This window comes from Sus scrofa, chromosome 12, assembly GCF_000003025.6.
Source record: "Sus scrofa isolate TJ Tabasco breed Duroc chromosome 12, Sscrofa11.1, whole genome shotgun sequence".
Lineage (NCBI taxonomy): Eukaryota > Metazoa > Chordata > Mammalia > Artiodactyla > Suidae > Sus > Sus scrofa.
In genome coordinates, this window is record NC_010454.4 from 25,914,782 (window position 1) to 25,941,533 (window position 26,752).

At 49.6% G+C, this 26,752-nt stretch overlaps 1 protein-coding gene across 1 annotated transcript in view; it reads right to left on the reverse strand.

Moving 5' to 3' along the window:
* FAM117A (family with sequence similarity 117 member A) overlaps positions 1–26,752 on the reverse strand; it is a 54,566-nt gene that overhangs the window by 23,911 nt on the left and 3,903 nt on the right. The gene's annotated exons all lie outside the window — the stretch shown is intronic.

Here is a 26,752-nt window from a genome sequence, read left to right on the forward strand (position 1 = left end):
TACAGGGTTCCTCCACACGGCACAAATTCAAACAATTCACTGAAGGGCTCCCCCCACTTTCTTCAAGGCTGGCTGGCTCCAGGGACCCTAGGTGCCTCAGACAAAGAGGATGAGCATCCAACTCGTCTGGTTCTCTCTTCTGCCTCTGACTTCTGGCTACATGGGACAGAAATAAAGCACTTATAAATCCACTCATTTTATTTTGACCTCGGCTAAAGCATTCCGGGGGAAGGTCAAAGTCACTGTTGATCACCTGCAAGGGTGCTGGAATCACCTTTAAGTTGCAGCCATCTGGGTTGACCGTGTTTTTCAGGCCACATTCAAAGCAGCCTACGATCTTAAGGTCCATCAGGCTCTTTCCTCTCCAGAGAGCAAAATGCTTTCACATCTGCACTAATCTGTTGATAGTTCACGTGTGCATTCAGCACAGCAAAAGGAACTGGGGACTGCAGATATAAATAAACTTGAAGAGCTTGATATTTAAAAGACACTAACAGGTTGTCAGTTCCTCAAAAAGTGAAATATAGAATCACCATGCTATCCAGCAATTCCGCTTCTAGGGAGATAAACAAAAGAATTGAAAGGAGGGTCTCAAAGAGGTATTTGTACACCCAGGTTCGTGGAGCACTATCCACAGATGCCAAGAGGTGAAAACAGGAGTTCCCCTTGTGGCTCAGCGGTTAGCGAATCTGACTAGCATCCGTGAGGTTGCAGGTTCGATCCCTGGCCTCTCTCAGTGGGTTCAGGATCCGGTGTTGCCCTGAGCTATGGTGTCGGTTACAGACGAGGCTCAGATCCTGCGTTGCTGTGGTTGTGGCATAGGCCGGCGGCTACGGCTCTGATGGAACCCCTAGCCTGGGAACTTCCAGACGCTGTAGGTGCGGCCCTAAAAAGCAAAAATCAATAAATCAAGAGGTGAAAACACCCCAAGTGTTCATCGACAGATGAATGGATAAACCAAATATGGTCTACACATAAAAAGGAGTGTTTAGCCTCAAAAAGGAATGAAATTCTAACACATGCTACTTACACCATGGGTGAAACTTCAAAACATTGCACCACATGAAATAAGACGGACACAGAAGGACAAATATTCTCTGATTCCACTGATACGAGGTACCTATAATAGGCAAATTCATAGGGACAGAAAGGAGAACTGAGGGGACAGGGGGTTTAGGGGGAGAAGGGAACAAGGAGTTAGGGTTTAAGGGCCACAGGGTGCCTGCTTGGGATGATGAAAATGTTCTGGAAAGGGATGGTGGTGATGGTTACACAACATTGTGAATGTACTTAATGCCACTGAGTCACAATCTTAAAATGGTTCAATGGTAGTTTTTTTTTTTTTTTTTTTTGCTTTTTGTTTTACGGCCACTCCTGTAGCATATGGAGGTTCGCAGGCTAGGGGTCGAATCGGAGCTACAGCTGCCCACCTATGCCACAGCCACGGCAATTCCAGATCTGAGCCGTGTCTGCGACCCACACCACAGCTCCCAGCAATGCTGGATCCTTACCCCACTGAGCAAGGCCAGGGATGGAAACCCACAATCTCAGGGTTCCTAGTCGGATTCGTTTCCTCTGAGCCACAACGGGAACCCCTCAATGGTCAATTTTATGTTATGTGTGTTTCACAATGAAAAAGAAAGAAAGAAACGCTAACAACACTATCCACATCCTCCGAATCCATTTAAATAGTTACACATGGAGTTCCTGTCAAGGCTCAGTGGAAATGAATCTGACTAGGAACGCTGAGGTTTCGGGTTTGATTCCCTGGCCTCGCTCAGTGGGTTAAGGATCTAGCGTTGCCGTGAGCTGTGATGTAGGTCGAAGACACGGCTCGGATCTGGCGTGGCTGTGGCTGTGGCATAGGCTGGTGGCTACAGCTCCAATTAGACCCCTATTCTGGGAACCTCCATATGCCGCGGGTGCAGCCCTAAAAAGACAATAAGACAGATAAATAAATAGTTACACACAGTTTGCAATAGTGTACTCAATATGAAATATGCTACATGATGTTCTGCTTTGATCTACCCATTTCATGTACCTATTTCCAAGTATCAACAATCTACATATCTGTCATTTTTAAAGATTACATAATATTCCACCAGGTTGATCTTCAGCGGTTGGCTGAACCACTCCCATATTATTGGACATTTGAGAGGATTCCCAACTACCCCAATCTGGATATCATAAATGCTACTGCAGGGACAACTTTTAGCCTCAGTTCTTACCTGATTCCTAACTTATTTCTTTAGTCACTTCCCTCAGCCATCATACATATGCTCATTTAATGCAATTTTAAAAGAACCGATAATTACAAAAGCAGTAAGCATGAAGGTAGAAAAGTCAAGAAATACATAAACAGGAAGAAAAAAACTAAATCTCAACACCCAGAGATAATCATGGACAATACTATGAGATGTACTGTAAGAAGGCCTTGCACTCTTTAAAATAAAAAATGGGGGAGTTCCTGTTGTGGCTCCACAGTAACAAACCCAACTAGTATCCAGGAGGACATGGGTTCGATCCCTGGCCCTGCTCAGTGGGTTGGGGATCTGGCATTGCTGTGAGCTCTGGTGTAGGTCACAGACGAGGCTCGGTTCCCTCATTGCTGTGGCTGTGGCGTAGGCTGGCAGCTGCAGCTATGATGGGACCCCTCGTCTGGGAACCTCCATAGTCCCCTTGAAGGAACGTCTGGAGATTTGTTGATTTCCCCTGGTACCTTGTACTGTTTTAGTACTTACCAGCCTCTTTCTTGGATTACGAGTACTTGTAACTTTCAGATAATAAACAACCTGCGGCCAAGGGCTGTGTCTAATTTATCTTGGAACCCCACACAGCACCTTGGCCACGGATTGTTTATTAAAGGGCTGGCGATTGGCAGATACCTAAGTATTTGCATAAAATCAAAAACCCGTTCCTACAAGGGTGAGCCTGCTCTAACGACACCCGGATTCTAAGTCTGTCTGCCTTGAATATCTGTGCTCAGCCCACTCCCTGTGAGTCAAAGCCCCGGAGCTGCTTGTCCCTCTTCCTCTCTGCCAGGCTCAGCGAGACCCAACCACCTTTCTTCCCCTCCATGCACCTGTTGCCCAGTAAGGTAGCGACAGGCATGCGAGGTTCAAGCCCCAACTTTGTCTCCTACACTGACATTTCAACCACTTGTGTTCCTACCCTGGGTTTAAGAGCAAAAGGTGGCCACCAGATATTTCTGGGAGCTTCTGACCTATGCCGGCAGCCTGGCCAGACACCAAATGCTGACCTGTGGTTCTCCTGAACCATCTCTAAGGGCTCATGGATGAGGCAGGGGGAAGCACATTTACGAGGATAACATGAGAAGAAAGTAAAGAGGCAGGTGAGAAGCGAATGAGCAAGAGACAGACAGCGAGGCTGGGACACCATGATCCTAGCAACAGCGTCACCGCTGTCCAAAGGAGAGGCTCTGACTCCGGGAAAGGCACCAGTTCGATCCCTGGCCCAGCGCTGGGGAGCTATCTCGGAGGCGCTTTCCCCAGCCCCTCAGCAGAAGGCTCCTTTAGATTTTTCCATCCTGAAACCCAAAGTACACTCTTCTGTTTATAAAATACTTTCAAGTTGTGCCGCCTCCTCACAAAGTGCTTGTGTATGTAGTCTTTTGCGCTCCTCGAAGGGGCTCCAGAAAAACCGATAAAGAAACCAAGGCACAGATGGAGTTCCCACTGTGGCGCAGAGTTAAGGATCCAGCACTCTCTCTGCAGCAGCTTGGGTCGCTGCTGAGGCACCAGTTCGATCCCTGGCCCAGTGCGGTGGGTTAAAGATCCAGCGGTGCCGCAGCCGTGGTGTAGGTCAGAGCTGAGGCTCAGATGCGATCCCTGGCCCGAGAACTTCCATATGCTGCAGGTGCAGCAAAGAAAAAAAGAAAAGAAACCAAGGCACAGAAAAACCCAATCTCAGATTAGACTTGGTGGTGCAGTGGCAGGGCTATATCCAAATCCAAGCCTCCTTTCCCCTAAACCCGTCATGGGGGCTCTGGGCCCTTTTGCATCAGGATCGTCCCCAAGGGTATGGGGACACCTAACTACACACCTGGAGGAACAACTGGCTGCCTGTTAGCTCCTTTCAGGGAGGGGAGTAAAGAAGAAGACTGCAGGCCTGACCGGGTGTCAGGAGTGATTTTTTTGTTTGGGGGGGGTTGGTGGGAAGGTTATGTGGAGATGTCTTTGAAACCTGGCAGAGAGGATTCTAGTATCCTCTAGAGACAATTGAAACCACACCCAATTTACCCTAAAATCGTTCCCACTGATAACCTTCACAGCTCACCCATTCATGAGCCACAGGCGGCGGAGTCCAATCTCAGGAGCAATAATCAGAGGTGGCACCTTAGTCCCCAGCGCCCCTGAGACTCGGGAGAACCCAGGATCCTGGAATTTGGTATGTGAATCCAACCACTCATTTTGATCAATTCTACCTGCTTCTGGCCACCTCTGACCAAAGTTATTCACAAAGACTCTGAGGCTTCAAAAGTCGACAGTTATTCACAAGACTCAAAGGGCTTCCTCGGTTCTGACTTGCTCCTCCATATACAAAAAATTAACACAAATACCAAAAAAAAAAAAAAAAAAAAAAAGGGATGGACAGGCAGATGGGAAGACACCAAACATCCTAATCCAGAACAAGCGGCCTCGACCCAGCCTCCTCCTCTGCTAGACCTGCAAGGATGTTGCTGCATCTGTGTCCAACTGGAGGACTTGCCTCAGTTTCTTTTCCTCTAATGAGACCCCTCTGGGCCTCAGCCTTCTTTTTTTCCTTTTTTTTGTCTTTTCTAGGGCTGCACCCGTGGCATATTGAGGTTCCCAGGCTAGGGGTCTAATCAGCCTACGCCAGAGCCACAGCAATGTGGGATCTGAGCCATGTCTGCGACCCACACCACAGCTCACAGCAATACCAGATCCTTCACCCACTGAGCGAGGCCAGGGATCGAACCCGCAACCTCATGGTTCCTAGTCGTTAACCACTGCGTCACGATGGGAACTCCAGCTTTATTTCTATAGTTTCCACGTCGTAGCACAGGGTGCCAGCCCAGCTCCTTATCAGCCCAGCGGCGAGATAACTCCCTTCTGCCTCGAAGCCCTCAGCAGAACCCCTTCTCCCCGCCTGACCCCCATGTTCTTAGCCCCCTTGAGGAGACTAAAATGCCATGTTTCCTTTACACTCAGAAAATAAAGGAGGCAGGCACTTTAAAAGATTAGGTTTGGAAAGTTAAACCATTCTATCGCTTATTTAAAAAAACCCACCCCAGAAGTTCCCGTCCTGGCTCAGCAGAAACGAATCTGACTAGCATCATGAGGATGCAGGTTCAATCCCTAGCCTTGCTCAGTGGCTTAAGGATCCGGCATTGCCAGGAGCTGTGGTGTAGGCTGCAGACATGGCTCGGATCCCACGCTGCTGTGGCTGTGGTGTAGGCCGGCAGCTACAGCTCTGATTCGACCCCTAGCCTGGGAAGCTCCATATGCTGAGGGTGGGGCCCTAAAAAGACAACCAAAAAAAACCCAAATGGTTGAGTGAGTACCTGCTAATTTGGGCCTCAAAACTGATTAAGGGCTAAACCGAGGTGTCAGATTCCCCCCAAACGTGACACAAACCAAAGCCCAAATCAGACACCAACATGTTCTGTGCCATCCCTGAAGGGGCCACTGGGATGCACCAGGGCCCCTAAATATCTGGTAGGGACTCAGATGGGATGGATCTAGTTTTGACTGCAGCTCGGCCCTCCCTGCAATGTGACTGCCAACCACACTGCTCACCCTCACCAGGCTGGCTCTCCCATCCAGCCAGGACCTCTGTCCCAGCCTCAGTTTCCTCTTAAGGACACTGTAAGCGACAGAAGACGAGACTCAAAAATGCTTTAAAGGAGTTCCCATCGTGGTGCAACCGAAATGAATCTGACTAGGAACCATGAGATGGTAGGTTCGATCCCTGGCCTTGCTCAGTGGGTTAAGGATCCGGCATTGCCGTGAGCCATGGTATAGGTCGCAAACACAGCTCAGATCTGGCGTTGCTGTGGCTGGCAGGAACAGCTCCAATTAGACCCCTAGCCTGGGAACCTCCATATGCTGCAGGTGCAGATTAAAAGGACCAAAGACCAAAAAAAAAAAAAAAAAAAAAAAGGCTTTAAAGTCGTCATTAGCTTGATTATGTCAAACCAACTACTGTCAACTATACCCTCCCCCCACAATCGTTTAGGACTAAAGATGGGGGTGGGGGAGCCTAGGAAGTGGAGACACACACAGGGCAAGTTCCAGCCACCACTGTCCCTTGGGGAGGTGCACAGCTTCAGCGTCAGAGGCCTTTCCTTTCCAAGGGACCGTCTAACCCAACTCAGATGGCACCCGGAGCAAATGGTGCAGGGGACAGAGAGCCGCTGGTGGGCGTGGGCATCAACATCAAGGTCCGAACTCGGGTTGTGCCTTGCACCCGAGACCTCCCCTAAGAAATCTCACACGTGTGGGCAGTTGAAATTGGGCTCCGGTTTATTGCACCCTCAAGGGTGCACCGGAAAGATCTGGGTATGGGGTTCTGCCCTGCAATTGTGTGATTATGGTTAAAGGAGAAGCGCTAAGAAGTCACAACGGTTGCTTGTGGTCGGAAGATGAACTGGTTTCATTTCTGGAAAGTACCCCTCTCGGATTTGGGCAACAGGACAATCAGCTGCCCTGCCTGAGATGCCCCTATCACGACTGGCCATGACAAAGCAGCAGGCGGCCGGGGCACTGGCTGGGTGGCTGCGGGAGGGTGGGGCGTCCTGTTTACAGCACTGTGGGGTATTATCGGCCCATCGCATGCAGCAGCCTCCACAGCCCAACCACCTGGCGAAGCTCCCTGGCGTGGCGCCAGGCCATTTCACCATGCAGCTCAGCAGTGAGCTTTGGTTCTTGGGCAACGGCAAATGGAAAAAACAAAACAAAACAGCGCGCACCGGAGATAAGGAGCCCTAGGTGCTATCTTCCAGGGCCACTTGGCCCCGTCTCCCAACTGTTGCGTTCGTATGGCTTGGGGGAGAGGGGTCCCTGAGCAGAGAGGACCAGGTCCAGTGCCTGCGCGGTGAGGGATGGTGAACAGGGCGGAAAGGCACAGAGAGGTGACAAGAGGGGCCTGAAACACCACAGCAGACAGACCGATTCCTTCAGTAGTGGCCTTTGAGGGCCCACCACGAGCCGGCCCTGTGATAAGCACTGGTGATCAGGCAGGAGGAGCAGGACCAGAAGCTGCTGATCAGGTTGAAGTGGGAAAGGCTGACACAATCCCTAAGTGCCAGGCTGCCGGGCACAACCTCGGGGCGGCGGCGGGGGGGGGGTCCCCCCAGTCACTGACTCTTCCTTCCGAAGGACCACCAGTTTACCCCTGCTGTCCCCTCACAGCCGTGGCCACACCAGCAAACTCCAGGAAGCCGAAGGAGAAGGGCGGCAGCTCTCAGGAGGAGGAGTCGGGGGAAGGAGGAGGGAGGCAGATGATGCAGGAAGTGAGGCATCTGTGGCTGCCCTTCTCAATGTGGCCAGAGACAAACTGCGAAGGCGGGTGGGTGGGTGGGGTTCTCGCAGCTTCAGAGGGGAAACCAGCCCCTGTCCAGAGGGCCCTGGCAGGGCACCTAGGCGGCTACTTCACTTATTTTACCATCTCCGGGGCAGTGCAGGAGAGAGAGGCCTCGGACGCAAGACAAGGCTGCGCCCCAGCCACCCTCCATCAGCATGAGGACCAGGGATCCCCAAACCCCTCAAAAGGACTACAGAAGGAAGGACAGAGAGACAGCCAAGGAGATTTCACACGTGGCAAAACCTCAGCAACGCGCAGGTTCAACAAACAAGTTATTAGTCACTTTCTTGGGTCGTTGGGGTGTGAGCCATTATTAGCACTAATCCTCTCGCCTTCCCTCTTTTAGCAAAAATAACTCATTATAACAGAAGCTGGACACATACTGGAGGAAATTAAAGGAGATTTAAAAAATGCAGACTAGCAAAAACTGAAAAATAAAAACTATGCGTGCTGCCACTTAGCAATCATCACTGTGCACATCCTTCCTTGTCTCTGGACACATACGCGTGATAGATATTTTTAATAAAACGAGGTCTTATTCCACACGGTTTTCTAACAATATACTTTTTCTCAGTCACAGGGTTTTTTTTCGGTTTTTGTTTTTTTTTTGAATATTCCTCTCTCTTTTTTTTTTTTTTTTTTTTTTTTGCTTTTTAGGGCTGCATCCACGGCATATGGAAATGCCCAGGCTAGGGGTCGAACTGGAGCCACAGCTTCTGCTTATGCCACAGCCACAGCCACACAGGATCTGAGCCATGTCTGCCACCTACACCACAGCTCATGGCAATCCCAGATCCTTAACCCACTGAGCGAGGCCAGGGATTGAACCCGTGTCCTCATGGACGCTGGTCAGATTCATTTCCACTGAACCACGACAGGAACTCCAGATCTTCACTTCAGGAGAAGCAGGCAGGGACAGGGCCACCCAGGAGGCTCAGGCAGGCACATGGTTGGACGCTGAAGGAGCAGGTCCTGTCCTGTCCCGTCTCCTAGCAGCATTTTTGTTGGGGGGGTGGGGATGGGGGAGATGCTAATCTGGAGAGGAGCTAAGTGAAACAGATTCAGAATTACTAAACATTTCCCCAATACCAGATTTGCAGTAAGTAGGGGAAGTTCCTCCTCACAGCTTCACAGGGATTCCTTTTCCATTTCAGCACATGTGTTGGGATTAAACAGTGCAGCCGGTCTTCTGAGCTGCTTTGCGGTCCTGCACCGCTTAACTGCTTAACTCAGGGACATGTGGGTTTTGGAGGGAAGTTGTGGTCAAACCGAAATCCCCAATATGACTGTACAAGAGTTAGAAGCCCTCCTTGGAAAGCCCGAGGAGACCCCATCCATCCCAGCTGGGAAAATTAAAGGCGAGGCTTTAAACCCTTCTTTCAACACCAAGCCATAGCTCATTTCATCGGCTACAGGGAGAAGAAACTGAAGAAACAAGATTAAAAAGAAGACAGAAAAAAAAAAAAAAAAAGCCTAACAGCTCATCTCCCTTACCAACAAGGCTTCCCTCAGAAAGAGAAAAAAGAGTGGCATTTGTATAAACACGAAAAACTTCTCAGCCAGGACCTCAATGAATTACTACTGGCTCCATATCTCAGTGGGCGGCTCAAGTGGAAGCATTTCTAGCTTGTGTCTGACTCCCTAGGATGTGGAGCACATCTGGGGGCAGCTGGAGAGAGGGGTCGGGACTCACCCATGAGCAGACGTCACTGTGGGGTAAAAATAAGCCATGTTCTAACTCTTATCAGCAAGGAGGGGAAAGGCAATTCCAAAGTGTGTGCATGTGTGTGTGTGTGTGTGTGTGGAAGGATGGCATGTAAAGAACAGACAGCAGTTACTAAGACATTTGTTCAGTTCTCAAGAAGCTTCAGTTAGAAGAAAAGGAAGTGGTATGAACTTTTCACCTTTTATCTGAATTTTCTGAGGAGGAGTTCTGTAGGATTTTAAGAGTCTTAGAACAGGACACAAGATTAGCGGTCACTGACTGCACCATGCTCTCCTTGGGGATCTATTTGGCCTTCACAAGAACAGCATAAAGAGTCATAAATGGGAACACCAGCTCAGCAGCAGTCAAGCTGACCAGTACTCAGGAGGACCCGCTTTCGATCCCTGGCCTTGCTCAGTGGGTTAAGGATCCCACATTGTCACAAGCTGTGGTGCAGGTCAGCAGCTGCAGCTGCAATTCAGCCCCTGGCCTGGGAACCTCCCTATGCCGTGTGTGCAGCCCTGAAAAGACACCCCCCCCAAAAAAAAAGAAAAAGGTCATAAATGGCTGGAGTTCCCTGGTGGCTCAGGGGGCTAAGGATCTGGCATTGTCACTGCTGTGGCTTGGGTTACTGCTGTGGCACAGGTTTGATCCCTGGCTGGGGAACTTCTGCATGCCATGAGTGTGACCACAAAAAAAGAAAAAAAAAAAGCCTCTCCCCCTAAAAGCTACCCTTATCCCCTGGTTATTTGGGAGTGATGAATTTCTAAGTGGCTCTAAACTCAGAGGACAGGCATAAACCCTTCGGTATCTTCACTTCAGACAACAATCTGATTCTTATCAAGCAGAGGAGAAATCACGATGTCCAGTCAGCTCTTTAAAGATAAATGAGGTGAAGGAAGAACCAGAGATTGAGGAGTTTCATCTACAGTCAGTCCTGTGAGAGGACAACGGTGGTTGAAGCGATCCTTGGATTTCCGTCCTGATCATGTGCGCCCCACATACTTTCAGGAATTCTGCTAAGGAAGAGGGGGCGGAGCTTCCAGGGGGATCGGGGATTGGGGGGGGCATCCTTGTGCGGAGAGGTGAACTGATTTCTCCAACGCTGCAGAGCAGGTTGAGACATGGGCCCTTTTCCCCAGAGAAGACTTTGCAAAGTCCATTTCCCCCCTGGTGTTTCCAGGTCAGACCCGGCTGCCATGACTGCCCAGAGGCCTGGTTCAGGAACTTCACTGGGGACTGGAAGGCTTCCATTCCTTTCCTGTGCTAGGAACCCAAGCGATCAGACCTGGGTCTTGGCGACATCATTTTACCCAAGGGGCATGTAGAGCAGCGGGAGGAAGAAGACTTCAAATGAAAGGAGGAGGGATTCCTTTTCTAGCGAGCAAAGTGGAAAGCGCGTGAAAGAAAGAAAAGGAAAGAAGCATAGAATTACAGATAATGTTCGAAGAGTCAAAATCATTTGTGCTTTGTGAACAAACCAGGACTTGTTTTTAGTTTCATCCAGCCTGCCTCCTCCCTGACCTCAAGCAAACTGCCAGGGCACACTCTATGTGAAAGCAGCCGATACTCAATTTACTATCAGTCCAAGTCACACAAAATACACAGACTTGGACAGAATTTGATGGCCCCATTTTGTTGCCTTCCTCCCAACAACTGCAAAACCCAAAAGAAAAAAGGATTTGGGGGGGCAGGGGGCATACCCATGGCATGTGGAAGTTCCCGGGGCCAGGGATCGAACCCATGCCACAGCAGCGATCCAAGTTTGCAGTGATGATGCTGCATCCATAACCCTCTGCACCACAAGGGAACGCCACCCCCAGAAAATGTTTTATTCCTCTTTAGAACAGCTTACGTCAATATTCACTTCTCAGTACCAGCTCAGAACTGGCTTTATGCAACTCCCAAATGAAGCTCGATCAGGAAGTATCATCAACGGATGCCAAAACTACTGGGAGAAACATTATGAAGGATAGAATACTTAAATAATGCCAGAGTAGGAGTTCCCATCGTGGCACAGTGGTTAACGAATCTGACTAGGAACCATGAAGTTGCGGGTTCGATCCCTGGCCTTGCTCAGTGAGTTTAGGATCTGGCGTTGCCATGAGCTGTGGTGTAGGCTGCAGACACGGCTCGGATCCCGAGCTGCTGTGGCTGTGGTGTAGTCTGGCGGCTACAGCTCCGATTCGACCCCTAGCCTGGGAACCTCCATATGCCATGGGAGTGGACCAAGAAATGGCAAAAAGACAAAAAAATAAAAAATAAAAAAAATAATAATGCCAGAGTATCTCCCCAAAAACCACTTACAAGAGAATAATGTACTATTACAATGGGAAATCTGGGAGTCACCAGCTCAACTGATCAAACACTGCCTTACTAGTGACTCTGACATTGTGTGCCGAGAGGTTATGAAGTATACAATCTCACCCACAAAATGTTTTACCTGAGTTGAATCGGGCCCTAGACCTCACCTCCTACTTGCAGGAAATCCAGAGGAGAGACGAACAAATGAAATGCCATCGTGAGGAAACAGTCAGAAAAACCTAACTATGAGGTACCACCTTACACCGGCCAGAATGGCCATCATCCAAAAGTCTACAAGCAATAAATGCTGGAGAGGGTGTGGGGAAAAGGGAACGCTATTACATTGTTGGTGGGAATGTAAATTGGTGCAACCACTGTGGAAAACAGTATGGAGATCCCTCAGAAAACTAAAAAGAGAATTACCATTTGATCCAGCAATCCCACTCCTGAGCATCTCTCCAGAGAAAACCATGACTCGAAAAGACGCATGTACTCCAATGTTCACTGCAGCCCTATATACAATAGCCAAGACATGGAAACAACCCAAATGCGCTTCAACAGAGGAGTGGACAAAGAAAATGTGGAATACTACTCAGCAATAAAAAAGAAAGAAAGAATGGCATTTTCAGCGACACGGATGGACCTAGAAATTATCATGCTAAGTGAAGTTAGACAGTGAGACACCAACGTCATAGGCTATTGCTGACATGTGGAATCTAAAAAAAGGACACAGTGAACTTCTCTGCAGAACAGATACTGACTCATAGACTTTGAAAAACCAAAGGAGACAGGTTGGGGGGTTGCGGGATACACTGAGGGTTTGGGATGGAAATGCTATAAAATTGGGTTGTGAGGATCACTGTACAACTATAAATGTAATAAAATTCATTGAGTTAAAAAAAAAGAAAAACCTAGAATGTGGGACAGCTGGAAAGCATCTAATTTTTGGGGGGTGCACACCCGCAGCACGTGGAGGTTCCCAGGCCAGGGATCAAACCCGCACCATGGTAGTGGCTGGGGCCACAGCAGTGATCACACCAGATCCTTAACCCACTGCACCAGCAGGTAACTCCTCGGGTCCACACTTTCATTAGGTCAGTCATTAAAAAACCAAAAACCTAAAACCAAAAAGAGAGGGATGAAAGGGGAATTTTACACAGGTTTTTTTTTTTTTTTTTTTGGCCGGGGGTGGGGTGGGGAGGGGAAGCGATAACCCAATGAGCACATTGAGTAGATTCTTAGATCAAAAATAAAAACAAAAGGGAGCTCCCGTTGTGGCACAGCAGAAACGAACCCACCTAGGAACCCTGAGGTTGTGGGTTCGATCCCTGGCCTTACTGGGTTAAGGATCCGGCGTTACTGGGAACTGTGGTGTAGGTCACAGATGCAGGTCGGATCTGGCATTGCTGTGGCTGTGGTGTAGACCGGAAGCTATAGCTCTGATTCAACCCCTAGCCTGGGACCCTCCATATTGCTGCGGGTGCAGCCCTAAAAAGAAAGTAAATAAATAAATAAATAAGAACCATCAAAGGGGGAATATGACCAGGAAGGAACTGGATATGAGACAACACGAAATTAGTTTCCTTAGGTGTAATAAGGACACTGTGATTGTGTAGAAAAATGTTCTCATTCTCAGGAGATGCCACTGAAGCAATAGACAAAGTGCCATGGTATTTGCACCTTATTTTCAAACAGTTCACCAGAAAATGGGCCTATGGATGCACACGGGAGATACCCATACATAATATACACAGGAGAGAAGAGAGATTAGACCATTGCGGCAAAGAGTTATCACCGAGTCCAAGGTGAAAGATGAATGGATGTGCACTGAGTTTGCGACTTTCCTGCAGGTTTCAAATTTTTCAAGATAAAGCTGTGAGGGAAAAAAAGAGCTGGCTTAATTTGGGATGAGCAAAACTAAATCCGTGGCAAGATCTAAACCATGCGGCAGTTCAATCTTGGCAGGCTGCTGTCCCATTCATTTGGGTCCCCTGTTCTGGTCTTCTAATTTGGGGAGGGAGAAGGTGGGCAGAAAGAAATGAAACAGTGGATGAGGCATATTGCCTATGAGGCAATTCATAGGAGGCAAGGAATTGAAAGGTGTACATCAGTCCGAGGTAGAATAAAGCTACTAAGTGAGGGAGTTCCTGTCATGGCGCAGCGGAAACGAATCTGACTAGGAACCACGGGGTTGCGGGTTTGATCCCTGGCCTCGCTCAGCGGGTTAAGGATCCGGCATTGCCATGAGCTGTGGCGCAGGCTGGCAGCTGTAGCTCCGATTAGACACCTAGCCTGGGAACCTCCAGATGCTGTGGGTACAGCCCTAAAAAAGTTAAAAAAAAAAAAAAAAAAAAGCTACTAAGTGAAGGAGACTTTAAACTAATCTAAGAAGGGCCATGTTGGAGTTCCTGCTGTGGTGCAGCAGGTGAAGACCTTGACTGCAGTGGTTCAGGTCACTGTAGAGGTGCTGGTTTGATCCCTGGCCCAACACAGTGGGTTGGAGTAGATTGTAGCTGTGGCTTGGATTCAACCTCTGGCCCAGGAACTTCCATAGGCTGTGGGTGTGGCCATTAAAAAAGAAAAAAAGCAGCAGCAGCATGTCATCCCACAAGCAAAGCCCAGCATGTGGGCAGAACTAAGGTGGTCCCTGTAAGTCCAGAAACACAGTTGGAGTTAGATATAACCTCAGGTACGCCCCCTTGTAAGTTAACCCTGGGCAGCCATTCACCATTTCTCCTCTTCAACAGGAATGCAGAAGCCAGGGAGATCCCAGGGAAAATGGGTAAAAATAGCAAATGGGAAGGTAGCTAGATCCCAGGAAGAAGGTGAAATGAACTTAGGTCTTCTTTTGTGTGAGTGCAAAAAGAGCAGGGATGTCCCTTGTGATGTAGCAGGTTAAGGACCTGGCATTGTCCCTGCAGCAGCTCAGGGACACTGCTGTGGTGCTAAGTTGGAACCCTGGCCCTGGAACTTTTTGGCATGAGCGCAGTAAAAAAAATAAAATAAAAAAGGAAAGAGAGAAAAAGAAAAGGCGAGGGCAAAAAAAAGACTTTAGTTAGAAAAGGAGATTCGGGAGTTCCCGTTGTGGCTCAATAGAAAGGAATCCGGGAGTTCCCGTCGTGGCGCAGTGGTTAACGAATCCGACTAGGAACCATGAGGTTGCGGGTTCGGTCCCTGCCCTTGCTCAGTGGGTTAACGATCCGGCGTTGCCGTGAGCTGTGGTGTAGGTTGCAGACTCGGCTCGGAACCACATTGCTGTGGCTCTGGCGTAGGCCGGTGGCTACAGCTCCAATTCGACCCCTAGCCTGGGAACCGCCATATGCCGAGGGAGCGGCCCAAGAAATAGCAAAAAAAGACAAAAAAAAAAAAAAAGAAAGAAAGGAATCCGACTAGTCTCCATGAGGATGCAGGTTTGATCCCTGGCCTCGCTCAGTGCGTTGAGGATCTGGCACTGCCACAAGCTGTGGTGTAGGTCGAAGACACAGCTTGGATCTGGGGTGGCTGTGGCTGTGGCTGGCAGCTGCAGCTCCAATTCAACCCCTACAACCCCTAGCCTGGGAACGTCCATAAGCCCTGGGTGCAACCCTACAAAGCAAAAAAAAAAAAAAAGGGGGGGGAGAGATTCCTGCTCATTGGAACTGAATGAGAGAAATCACAGAGTCTGCTCCTAAACAGCTCCAGGGAGTGATAATTAACCCTCCTAGAGGTCTCAATAATCCCCACCAACCCCCGGCAGGCGGGAGGTTGTATCTGGAGAATATGAGCCTCCTCCAGTTCTAAAATTCCCCAAATATTAAAGGGTAAACGAGAGATGGCTACTGACCTATTCGGCTAGATTGACAGCCTCCGAGCCCAGGCTGTGATCCGCAGCAAATTGAGGGAGGGAAAACACACAGTGTCAGAGGGAGATGGGCTTTACCGAGCGAGGCTGATCGGACAGCTGTGTTGTGGGTTCCCAGAAACTCTCTCCCCCCTCCTCCTCCAGGCAGGAGAGTATAAATAGGCTCAATTTACCTGTGGCCAGCCACAGGCACAGGGGCAGGTCATGTGATCGAGCAATCTGGGCGTGACTGCACCGGAGACCTCAGCGCTCAGAAGGTGGCTTTCCTCACTTGCTACACTTCAGGAGGTCTGTCAGGACCAAACCTCTGCTCTAGTGCATTTTGCTCTGGTCTGGGGAATGGGCTGGGGAGGGGGGAAAGACTTATAAGGAGCAATTGCTCCGTTATAAGCCTCAGGGCCATGAAGGTACAGTCACAGAACTGGCTTTGCCATCAGGGTCTAAAATCCTATTCGGGTTAACTCTGCTCAAGCCTCAAAGCCTTCAAAACCTGCGGGGACCATTTTGTCCCACTTGCAAAGAGCCTTCTCTGGTTATGTCCATCTCCTTACTCCAGTTCTGCTGTGTGTCCCTGGCTTCAAAAAGGAAATACCTGTGAGATCACTATATCGCCACAAGGGATTCCCTACCTGGCCTATGACCTTCTGGAACTGACCCAGCCTGCCCTCAAAGGCCAGGAAAATTCCCAGGCTGTGCCTAATGGAAAAACCCCAAAGTGTGCCGGGCAACAGTCCACGGCAGCCCCTGCTCTGAAGCCGTGGTCCTGCTGGTTGCTTAGATCTCCTAAGGGAAGCTCCAAAAGCTAAATACTGCCTCCAGGGTAAACCTCATCTGAAAAGCAAGATTAGATGGCCCTTCCAGAAAAGAGCCTTGAAAAGTATGACCTTGGGAAGATTTTCCTACCCTAATGCATGCCTGAGACCACTGATGACTTCATGGCAAAAGGATGCTTGTCAGGTCACCTCTCAGCACATGCTTCCGGCTCCACCATCTTCCCCACGCACAATGCTCTTAAATCAAAAGCTGCTCGACAATAATGCCACCTTCTTTTATAAGTCAGGTGAAGAGGCTTATCCTCCTGAGGCAAAAGGAGAATTTGATCCAGGGCAGCAGAGTGGAGTGTTAATTACCAAGATGTCCCATCCATGGCTCTCAGAACTGAAAGGGATGGAACACGATGGAGGATCATGTGAGAAAGGGAATATATATATATACGTATGCCTGGGTCACTTTGCTGTATAGTAGAAATTGACAGAACACTGGAAATCAACTATGGTGGGAAAAAAAAACTGCTTAAAAAAAAAAAAAAGAACTGGAAAAGGAAAGGCTCAGCTGTCACAGTCCCCTGTAGACAGCCCTGGCCATTTGCACAGCCCTGGCCATTTGCACAGCCCTGCCATCTGCTCCAACACAGACCTCCACGCTGCAGACAGCCTAACAGGAACCTGGGCAACAGCCTTTTCTCTTCTTCCTGCATCTTGTCCTGATTCTGGATGCCATCCGTCCGGCACTTTTTTGGAGGTGGGACAGAGCCAAGAGAATACCGGGCACAGCCTGTATAACTTGATACTGCCTAAGGACAAGCAATCTAATATATAAACGGGCATAATAATATAGTAAATTGCTCATGGGTCTATTTCACCTCACTGGCTGGAGCCCATGAAAAAAAATCCTTTAATGCCAACTAGACCGCAGTCTCACACCCCAGGTAGCTGTGGGAAGGCCTTCTAGATAAAGAACACATGCTAAAGCTAAAGATTTTCAAAGACACTGTTTTCTCTGTGTTAAGCAGTAGAGTCAGACTCATTCACTTCTCCCAATTCTGGAAGCTGGGGGGGAAATGTCAGTAAACAAAAATGTCAGGACTAATTCAAGTGCCTCCAAGGAGCACATAGATGCCTGTGACGTCAGAGAATAGAGCCTAGGAACAAACAGCAGTGTCTGAACCCCTAACTCTGCTCAGGAGTGATTACCAAGTCACCCCCCCACCCCGGGGGCCCTGCGGTTAATGCAAGGGTTTCACTGACTAAGCGTGAAGTCCGCCCTTTGTATGTGAAGGTGTAATTCCTGCCGGCTTGGTGAGATGTGTGGCATTAAACCACAGGCTCCTGTACATTCATTCACACAATGGTGGGCACAACAGACCCACTGGTACACAGCTGAGAAAGCTGTCTGGCCATATACAAGTGCCTGGGCCAGGGATCAATCAAATCTGAGCCGCAGCTATGGCAACGCTGGATCCTTAACCCGCCGCCTGTGGGGCTGGGGATCGAACCCGCACTACCGCAGAGACAATGCCGGATCCTCGTTCCTGCGCCATAGCAGGAACTGGCATTGCTCTCTAAACAAAGCTCACCTCCTTTCCCCCTCAGATTTCTACTATAAAATGCAAGGCAGTATTACTCCCCGGCCCTGGCACATGACAGCCTTCCAATTTCACGTATTTTTAAGAAAAGAAGAGAGCAAAGAGAAGAGTGAGAGCATCTCTCAGAATAAGGAAACAGTTTCCCTCGAAGGTACCTGGACATCCTGAGCATGCTCAGTGCGGTTCAGCAGCCTGCTGTGACCCTGCTGACCCCACCACTGGGTCAATGTGGGACTGGACTCGAACACATGGCAGCAGGCACCCAGTGATTCTCAGACTCTGCTGCCAACCCTGCCCACCTTGAGTCGCAGGGACAAGCTGCGGTCTCCTACCATTACGGTCAATACCTGGGCCCAAATCCTGCCTCCGCCTCAATGGGCTACATGACCTCAAGACGAGTCACTTAACTTCTTTGGACTCCAGTTGTTCTTTCTGTTAAATGGGGAGAATAAGAGATGTTATAAGGACGACAGAAGACAATTTCCATTCTAGAGAACTCCTGGTACAGTCCAATGAGTCTAGCATACATTCATTTTTTTCAACTTTTTATTTGGAAATAATTTCAAACATGTAGATGTTAGAACAAGAAGTGTACACAGAGCATCCATATACCCTTCATCCAGATTTGCCAAATCTGTTCAACACTTGCCCCGTTTACTTTATCCTTTGTTTTCTTTTGTTTTTTATCTTTTTTCTTTTTTTTTTTTTTTTAGCCTATGGAGGTTCCCAGTCTAGGGGTCTAACTGGAGCTGTGGCTGCCGGCCTACACCACAGCCATAGCAATGCGGGATCGGAACCATGTCTGTGATCTACACCACGCCTCACGGCAACACCAGATCCGTAACCCACTGAAGAAGGCCAGGGATCAAACCCGCGTCCTCATGGATACTCGTCAGGTTCATTAACCACTGAGCCACGATGGGAACTCCTATCCTTTGTTTTCTTTCACGTGCTCTTTGCCTGACACACACTCAGGCCTACCCTCTCCCACATTCATCCCTGGCACCCACACATTCACACTCAAGACACACACACACACACCCCTTCACATTCAGATACTCACACATATTGCCCTTTGTCAGGTTTTGTGCTGTGGTCTGTCTAAAGACAACCAGGGCAGACAGGAGGGTGGGAGGTTGGAGATAAAAGAGAAAGCAAAGGGGGAGTTCCCGTCATGGCTCAGTGGTTAACGAATCCGACTAGGAACCATGAGGTTGCAGGTTCAATCCCTGGCCTCGCTCAGTGGGTTAAGGATCTGGCATTGCCGCAACCTGTGGTGTAGGTTGCAGATGTGGCTCAGATCTGGCGTTGCTGTGGCTGTGGTGTAGCCCGGAGGCTACAGCTCCAATTGGACCGCCAGCCTGGGAACCTCCATATGCCGCCGCGGGTTCGGCCCTAAAAAGACAAAAAGACAAAAAAGAGAGAGAGAAAAGCAAAGGGGGCCATGCTACTTGGAGATGGTTCTGCAGCCCAGCTCCCCACTCCCTGCCTCGACAGCAAGACACTCAAGTGTTGTGGTTTCGAGATGAACTATGACATGGACAAGGCCCAGAAAAAGTGCTTGTCACATTAGCTAGCTGGTTGCTCTTTTTCTTTAAATGAGAAAAACCACAAAACACAATAACAAAAACATGTATATGAACCATGGAAACAATTTTATTACATAGAACCATTTTCATAATTTTTGTTACAGTGGGACTTTACCTTATGCAGTTGAGAAATAAATGGGAATGAAAAGTTCCACCACATAAGCATATGGTTATTAGGCTCTTCAAGAATGGTATACATAGTTCCCGTCGTGGCGCAGTGGTTAACGAAGCCGACTAGGAACCATGAGGTTGCGGGTTCGGTCCCTGGCCTTGCTCAGTGGGTTAAGGGTCCGGCGTTGCCCTGAGCTGTGGTGAGGGTCGAAGACGCGGCTTGGATCCCGTGTTGCTGTGGCTGTGGCTGTGGCAGAGGCTGGCAGCTGCAGCTCCAATTCGACCCCTAGCCTGGGAACCTCCATATGCCGCGGGAGCGGCCCAAGAAATGTCAAAAAGACCAAAAAAAAAAAAGAATTGTATACAAAATCTGGTTTTGCAAAAGAAGACAGGAGGTAAGAGCTGCCCCAAACCTATGAAGCAGGCCAGGCAATTCTCCCTGATGCCAAGTCCCTAGATGGAGCTTTCTCCTGAGTTCAAGTGCCTGTTAGTCCCCTTTTTGGGCACATGCTTGTCTCATAAAGACACTCACGCAACACCATGACTCCACTCCCGGTTAATCTGAAGCTGGGAGATGGAGACAGGCTCAGGTGGAGCATGAGGAGGGGGTGCAGGGGGGTCTGCCCCAGGGCTTCCCCACATGGAGGACTAAATTGTCACCCATGACACAATGCCACCTACACCTATCCTGCCCCCCCACCATAGGAATGCGCCACCCACACTGACTCCTGGGTGCTTTTGGGCGAGGGTGGGGGGGTTCCACACAGTCACACATAAGAGAGACACCCTTTCTTATAAGCTTCATCTTAAGAGTATCTCTCAGACATGGCCCCAAGCTCAGTAACCACGATCATGACCCCACAGAAGCAGGCAAACCCTGCCTGCCTCCTGGGCCCTAGCTAGCTTCTTATTCCACACGAAACTGCATATCTCAAACCAGTTGGAAACACTCAAAAGCCACCACCGGATCACACATGTAATGTAACAGCCATCACCCTCCCTCAGCCAAACCAAGTGGACAGTTACTTATGGGGTGCCAAAGGGACTTCCTTGCTGTCCACTTTCCTCTTCAATTGTCTTTTGACCAGTGAAACAAATAAATTTTTGCCCCTGGAATACAGGTATACAAGCAGAAGGGAAACAGGCTGGGCATGTGCCGGGCAGGCAGCAGAGGATGCCAGGCTGGAAGGAAATTTACCACGAGCTCTCCGCACAGAAGTGGGAAGAGCCTTGGATCAGGAAGAAGGGCTTTATTAGTCATAAGATCTTGGGCAAGTCACTTCCTCTCGGGGCCTCAGTTTCCTTATCTGCAAAAACAAATGCCACCTGCACCTGCAGGACGGTTGTGACAATAGACAAGAAAGGTTTGAGGGTACCAACTGCGAGCAACAAAGAGCTAAACACATGGAACATGTTGTCAAAACCACACTATCCAGACCTGGCCTCGCTCAGTGAGTTAAGGATCTGGGGTGGCCCTGAGCTGTGGTGTAAGTCACAGATGCGGCTCGGATCCTGCATTGCTGTGGCTGTGGTGTAGGCTGGCAGCTACAGCTCTGATTGGACTCCTAGCTTGGGAACTTCCATATGCTGTGGGTGCGGCCCTAAAAAGCAAAAGCAAAAACAAAGACAAAAACAAACAAACCTTGGAGTTCCCGTCATGGTGCAGTGGTTAACGAATCCGACTGCGAACCACGAGGTTGCGGGTTCGACCCTGACCTTGCTCAGTAGGTTAAGGATCCGGCGTTGCTGTGAGCTGTGGTGTAGGTCACGGATGCAGCTCGGATCCTGTGTTGCTGTGGCTCTGGTGTAGGCTCCTATTTGACCCCTAGCCTGGGAACCTCCATATGCCACGGGAGCGGCCCCAGAAAAGGCAAAAGACAAAACAAAACAAAAAAAACCTAATACTATCCATACTCTCAACTTCCCTGAAAATTGCAGATGAACTCTGGGGCCTTCCAGAGTTGGGATCCACAGCCTCTTTCTTTCCACACAGGCAGGTGCTTTACCCGCCTGTGAACACAAAACGCCCCAGGGGTACAGCTCTAATGAGAAAGTGTCCAGGTGCCGCCTTCAGCATTAAGATGTGCACATACCACGTGGACGCGCCTCGCACAGCCTCCTCTCCCCAGCCTCGAAACCCAGACGATGTGATACCATGAGAGCTCTCTGGCTACATCCCTTCTGTCATGCCAAACGCTACCCACTCCACCCTCAGCTCCAATGTGTGTATCTTATCTGATGGGCATGAGTTGCAAGACGGTCCCCAAACCGGGGGCTGGGCGTCAGGTTCTCAGCCAGCTTGCAGGTGTGGGGCAGGGAGCACACACGTTATCAGCCGAGGTTTGCTGCAAGCCGTGTAGGCCATCAAACACTCGCAGGGCCCAGAAAACTCTTAAAGGGCAGTTAGTGTGGCAGATGGGGGAGACAAGACGGGAGGAGGGAAGAGGAACCGCCTGCCTTTCCTCGCAATCACATTCTTACTCTGCTCAAAGTTACCCCCAGCCGGGTAGGTTGCTAAAACCGTTTTGGCTAAGCCAAAGGCCCGCAGTTGGCAGCTTGAAGGGCAGGGGAGCCCAGGCTCCATGGACGACAATGTAGGGCTTGGAGAATGACCGTGACAGTGTCTTTCCAGCATTTCCCCCATTTGGTAGGGAAAGGAGAAAGGGTGGTGCCTGGCTTCCTGCCTGATCACACACCTCTGAAGCCACCCTCGGGCCAACAGACCATTCTGCTCCCCAGCCCCAAAAACGTCGCTACTTCAGATTTTGGTCTCCTGCTTTCCTTTCTAGCACAACTGGGAATCTGGTGCAAATCCACCTGGAGCCAAAAGGACATCCCGTGTTCATCTCGGGCTCCTTGGCCTCTCACCCATATCCCCGTCTAAGCCTAAAGCCAGGTCTTCCGGCTCTTTTACAAAATCACAACAAAATCCTCGACACTGGCTGTTTCCATGGATCAACCTGGTAACTACCCGCCCAGGCTCACCCTCTGGCTTTAAGTGTGTGGGGAAGAGAACCTACAGGCCTAGCAGACAGCCATGGAAATGCCACGTCTTTGCCACCCGCTGGGCTTTGAGCCCAATGACCAGGATGAATGGGAGCCCAGTGATTTGAAGAGAGGGAACACTCACACTTCGGGAGGGGTGGGGGGTAGGGGTGCCTTGTAAGTAGCTAATGAAAGGTGTTATAAAGGGGGCACAGTGTGTGCGGACCAGGAGTGGGAAAAGCCATGTGCAGTGCGCCTGGGGAAGTGTGGCTCACTCTCCCCACCCCTGCTGCCTTTCCAGCAACTCCATCCAACAAGTATTTATTGAGCACGACACTCCCCATCTGCCCCGGCCCTCCCTCTGCAAAAACACTCAAATCTGTTCAAGCTGCAGGGTGAGTTCCACTGCACTTGAACTGGAAACATGAGGTGCCTACCTTTTAAAAAGGCAGGCACACAATTTCCAGCATGGGGCAGAAGGGGCTAAAGAGATTTGAGAAAGTTAAGGGACACAGCTGACCAAACAAGGACACACCACGGCCACTTTCAACAGGGACGGGAGAGGAGACAGAAAAAATTTCATTTAACCTTAGGGAAAATACACTGGCTAATTTATTTAAAAAAAAAAAAAAAAAAAAAAAAAAAAAAGAGCTTACTGGAGACATCTCAGTAATTCTCTAATTAACCCTAACTAGTACTGACTATTCCCTCATTCTATGTCTCTTCCGGCTTGAATGTATAGTTTATTCGCTGGCACATGTGTTAGTAATTTGTTCTTAGAGCTGTATGTTTAATCCTACCTTTGCTTTTTTTGTTTTGTTTTTTGTTTGTTTGGTTTTTTTTGTCTTTTTGCTATTTCTTTGGGCCCCTCCCGCGGCCTATGGAGGTTCCCAGGCTAGGGGTCCAATTGGAGCTGCAGCCGCTGGCCTCTGCCAGAGCCACAGCAACGTGGGGTCCAAGCCACATCTGCAACCTACACCACAGCTCACGGCAACGCCGGATCCTTTAACCCACTGAGCAAGGGCAGGGACCGAATCCACAACCTCATGGTTCCTAGTCAGATTCGTTAACCACTGCACCACGACGGGAACTCTTGCTGCTTTTTTTTTTTTTTTTTAATCTTTTTATTTTTTTGTTTTTTAGGGCCACACCTGAGGCATATGTTAGTTCCCAGGCTAGGGGTCAAATCAGAGCTACAGGTGCTGGCCTACGCCACAGCCACGCCAGATCCGAGCCACATTTGTGACCTACACCACAGCTCACGGCAATGTCGGAGTCCTGACCCACTGAGCAAGGCCAGGGTTTGAACCTGCATCCTCCTGGATGTGAGTCAGATTTGTTTCCGCTGAGCCACAACGGGAACTCTGGTATCTCCGCCTCTTAAGGAGGTTAGACCTCAAGCTTTCTTGTGTGTTTTCATTTAGGACCAGATGATGAGGGATTCAGGTGGGAAGGCAGGTGGCAGACTAGACTTAGGTTTGGTAACACAAGTCCCCCCGACCCCCCAGAAAAGCCACCCTCTATGTGCAAGACAGGGAGCACAGGGTGAGAGAAGAGGGACCTCAAGCTTACCACTCTGCCTGCCAAGTACTCCCCAACTCTAAGAAGCCACACTCAGGCAGCCTCTGAGAGAAAACTCCCCCACCCCCGAAGCCTACGCTTCAGATCAACCAAAAGCCCTCAGAGGACTTGCCCAGGCCTCCCGCAACCTCCACCCTTTCCGAAATGTGCAGGAGGAGCTGAGCCCAAAGCGCTGGGCCACCCCCAGTGTCAGCTGTCTGGGGCCTGTGAGCAGGCAGGGTAAGTGTCTGTACACAGCCCAGACTTCAGTTCCAGGCCCCCCGGGGGCTGGAGTTAAAAGTTTTCCTGTGATGATGCAATACTTTGATAGCATTCTTTTAAGTTCATTAAAGCCACCCTTGATTGGCTGTGCGGTGCTCCCACACAGTAAAAGTCAATAGAGGCTTACTCGGGGCCTAAGGATAAACATTTAAATGACTCCAAGCTGGGCATCCAGCTTTGCAGTGACCCGGAGGAAAAGCGTGGAGGAGAAAGCAAAGGGCTGGGAAGGGTTTTCAAAATCAAGAGGTTCCGTGGGGACCATGAGCCAGAGGCCTGAGCGCGAGCTGCCAGCTGTCCAGAGCCTCCCACCAAACAGCTGTTCCCAAGAACAACAGCCCCTTCATAAGTTCCACACGACTGGAGAAGAACTGGAGCACAGATCATTTATTACTTCAAATAAAACCCCACACTCTTTTCTCTCTGAGATGGGGATTTGTGTTGGCTCTAACAAGGCGAAGAGATTTGGCTAATGTTTGGTTAATTCATCAACCGGCACACCACGTCATGGTGCCCTCTGTCAAGCCTCTACCCAGGCAGAGGTGGAAAGTGGACCAAGTCCCCCACTCAACTTTTCTCTGCTCCCACTCCTCCCAGCTCCCTCTTCTACCCATCTCCAAGGGGGATAAAACTTACTAACCGGAGTTCCTGTCGTGGCTCAGTGGTTAATGAATCCGAGTAGGAACCATGAGGTTGCGGGTTCAATCCCTGGCCTCACTCAGTGGGTTAAGGATCCGGCGTTGCCATGAGCTGTGGTGTAGGTCGGTGGCTACAGCTCCGATTAGACCCCTAGCCTGGGAACCTCCATATGCCACGAGTGCAGCCCTAGTAAAGACAAAAAACAAAAAAACAAAAAAAAACCCTTACTAACCCACGAAGGGACATTCGAGTCTCACTAAACTAACTTGCTCTTGGCCACCCACCTTCACTGTGAACTGGGAAGGAAACACAAGGGCTTCCCTTCCAGCCCTTTAAGAGGGCTCCCAGCTGCCTGTGCAGTAATGACTCAGCCCAGGGAAGTCGAGGGAAGCATTTGAGCCAACAGGGTCATACCTACAGCCTCTGATATGTATGATAGCGTCTTTGACCTCAAAGGGTTTAAACATCCTTGCTCCGTTACCCAAGAGGAGAGCTTCCCATCGATATGATCCTTTGTCCAAACTGCCGAAGAATGCATGAACTCACCCTCCCTTGAGTACCAAAAGGACAAAGTAGTTAGGTACTGTGGTCCCCAATTCCAAGGATGCCATCCCTGGGGAGAACATTTAAGAGAGACCTCGGCATTGCACCGTGCTAACCACGTGCCTAGTGCCAGCAAAGCTGTCAAAAGCAAGTCAGCAGTGTCAGGTTGGGAAGCGCCTGCTGTTTGATGCCTCCCGAACAGAAGCTGCCTCAATCACAGGTTTTCAAAGGCCAATTGTAGCTCTTAAAGGATTTTAACTGCACCCTCAAGCCTCATTATCGCAGGATGGCTCCCTGGCACAGAAAAGTTGCTCCCTCTTCTACACTCCAGGCTATTTCTAGCACCCAGGTCCAGAAGGACCGTGGTTTGATGAGGGCTTTTTCTCAGGGTCTCTAATAAGCAACTTCTTTTCCATGGTTCCATCCCCATCCCCCAAGGACTAAGTTTGCAAGGCTCTGCAAGGAAAGGAGTTTAATAATTACCAATAGCACTGCTCCTAACAATGCTGCCTTACATTCACTGAAATGGCCATCCTGGAGCACCTAATGGACATTTGAAATAAACCCTTCCTATGTCCCTGTGGGGAAGTCAGTATTTTAGGGCTGCCGTCACTACCGCTGGCGCTCAACGATCTGCTCAGAAAAATAAAAGATAAGGAGAAAAATCCCAAGCAGGAGATAAGCCTACAGTCATTTCCATTTGATTGTGAAATGTGTTCCACAGCCGTTGTAGGTTGTTAGGTTTGGAAGGAGAGGCAGCAGGGAGGGGATGCAAATTTGCCCGACAGTTAAGCTTTTATGGAAATCCTAATTAGTTTGTATCTACCAAACATGTGTCACCTGGCCAGGGTGGGGGTGGGCAACCTGGATCCACACAGGCGGATCTACAGAGACCAGAACCTGGATCCACACAGGCGGATCTACAGAGACCAGAACCTGGATCCACACAGGCGGATCTACAGAGACCAGAACCTGGATCCACACAGGCGGATCTACAGAGACCAGAACCTGGATCCACACAGGCGGATCTACAGAGACCAGAACCTGGATCCACACAGGCGGATCTACAGAGACCAGAACCTGGATCCACACAGGCGGATCTACAAAGATCAGAACGACTGGAAGCTTATGATTCCTGTTTCTTTTCCCCTAAAACATCAGTGTGAATATGGGCTGGTTCCTTTTCTTCTCCCCTTGGGATTTTCTGTGGAGGCATATACTCCACACACTTGAAACTCATAGAGGAATATGGGTCAGGAGCATTA